The sequence below is a fragment of the Nomascus leucogenys genome, chromosome 11 (assembly GCF_006542625.1).
Source record: "Nomascus leucogenys isolate Asia chromosome 11, Asia_NLE_v1, whole genome shotgun sequence".
NCBI classification, from domain to species: Eukaryota; Metazoa; Chordata; class Mammalia; order Primates; family Hylobatidae; genus Nomascus; species Nomascus leucogenys.
In genome coordinates this window covers 44,818,951-44,821,445 of record NC_044391.1, presented here as the reverse complement: position 1 = coordinate 44,821,445, position 2,495 = coordinate 44,818,951, and positions in this window count along the sequence as shown.

The following is a 2,495-nucleotide window of genomic DNA, read 5'->3' as shown; positions in this document are numbered from 1 at the left end:
ACATGGCGAAACCCCATCTCTACTAAAAATACAAAAATTAGCTTGGCATGGTAGCACATGCCCATAATCTCAGCTACTCAGAAGACTGAGGCAGGAGAACTGCTTGAACCCTGGAGGCAGAGGTTTCAGTGAGCCAAGATCACGCCACTGCACTCCAGCCTGGGGGACAGAGCAAGACTCTGTCTCAAAAAATAAAAATAAAAATAATTTTTTTTTTAAATAGGCCAGGTGTGGTGGCTCACGCCTGTAATCCCAGCACTTTGGGAGGCCCAGACGGGCAGATCACCTGACGTCAGGAGTTCGAGGCTAGCCTGGCCAACATGGCAAAACCCTGTCTCTACTAAAAATACAGAATTAGCCAGTGTGGTGGCACACGCCTGTAGTCCCAGCTACTCAGGAGGCTGAGACAGGAGAATCACTTGAACCCAGGAGGTGGAGGCTGCAGTGAGCCAAGATCATGCCACTGCACTCTAGCCTGGGCAAGACAGAGCAAGACTCTGTCTCAATAAGTAAGTAAGTAAGTAAATAAGTAAGTAAATAAATAAATAAATAAAGGGATGGGCAATGAATGATGACAAAGAGAGATCAGCAAATCACAAGAGCAGAGTCTAGGAGTGAATGGAGGTGATAGTGTCCCAGGCCCCTGTGGAGAAGTGGGCTTCTTTTTTTTTTTTTTTTTTTGAGACAGGATCTTGCTCTTATTGCCCAGGCTAGGTGCAATGGCACAATCTTGGCTCACTGCAACATCCGCCTCCCAGGTTCAAGCCATTCTCCTGCCTCAGCCTCCCAAGTAGCTGGGATTACAGGCACGCACCACCATGCCTAACTAATTTTTGTATTTTTACTAGAGACGGGGTTTCACCATGTTGTCCAGGCTGGTCTCAAACTCCTGACCTCAGGTGATCCACCCGCCTCAGCCTCCCAAAGACCTGGGATTACAGGCATGAGCCACCACGCCTGGCCAGAGGTGGATTTCTGAGACGGTGTCACACTGCTCATGGTAGAGGGGAGGCAGGCAGACGAGGTGAAGGCAGGTGAGGGGTTCCGGTGTGATTATGTCTCCATGCTCTGTGGTTTCTAGAGCCCTTCATGATTTGCAAAGCATGTTACTCATTTAGAAAGCATTTTGCAAAGTTCTGGGGTTTTTACAAAGCACTTTTGAGAGCCAGAAAATTTTGCTTCTGTTCATACCCCAGAGCAACATTTCTCACACTGCATATTGCTACCCATCTGTAGGTAATGAAATTAATTTAGCAACGCATAACTCGTGACCAGCATCTTTAGAAATAAAATAGAACACTGCAGAGTGTGCTACACAGCAAAGGTCAGAATTGTGTCATGAAACTTTTTTTTTTTTTTTGAGTCACATTGTAAAATGTATTCTTATGGTGAGTGCGGTCAAGAACATTTTATGCTGCCCTGGAGAACCTCCTGCAAAAATGCATGGGCAATCAGCACAAGAATGTTCAAGAAAAGTGTTGTCTGTAAAAAAATCTTGGGTGAACTTGGTGATTTATGCTTGTAATCTCAACACTTTGGGAGGTGGGGGAGGGCAAATCACCTGAGTTCAGGAGTTTGGGACAAGCCTGGGCAACATGGCAAAACCCCGTCTACAAAAAAATACAAAAATTCACCAGGCACAGTGGCATGCACGTGTAGTCCTAGCTACTCAGGAGGCTGAAGCACAAGACTCATTTGACCCTGGGAGGTGGAGGCTGCAATGAGCTGAGATCGCGCCACTGCACCACTCCAGCCTGGGTGAAAGAGTGAGACCCTGTCTCAGAAAAAAAAAAACAAAAAACAAATCTGGAAGCAACCTACATTTCCATTAGCAGGATAACAGAAAAAGAGTGTTATGACTGGGCGCGGTGGCTCACATCTGTCACCCCTGCACTTTGGGAGGCCGAGGCGGGTGGATCACCTGAGGACAGGAGTTCAAGACCAGCCTGGCCAACATGATGAAACCCTATCTCACTAAAAATACAAAAAATTAGCCAAGTGTGGTGGCGGGCACCTGTAATCCCACCTACTCAGGAGGCTGAGGCAGGAGAATCACTTGACCCTGGGAGGTGGAGGTTGCAGTGAGCTGAGATCACGCCACTGCACTCCAGCCTGGGCGACAAGAGCGAAACTCCGTCTCAAAAAAAGAAAAAAAGAAAGAGAAAAAAAAGCGAATTTCAGCTGAGGTGGGAGGATCCCTTGAGCCCAGGAGTTTGAGACCAGGCTTGGCGACATAGGGAGATCTTATCTCTACAAAAAAAATTAAAATTAAAATTAGCCAGGTGTAGCGGTGTGTGCCTGTAGTCCCAGCTGCTCTGGAGGCTGGGTACTTGAGCCTGGGGGTGGGGATGGGGACGAGAGGGGATGTGTTGAGGCTGTGGTGAGCTGTGATTGCACCACTGCACTCCAGCCTGGGCGACACAGCGTGACCCTGTCTTAAAAAAAAAAAAAAAAGAATTGAGGCTCTCCAGGTCACCCCACTGACCTCCCTGCCC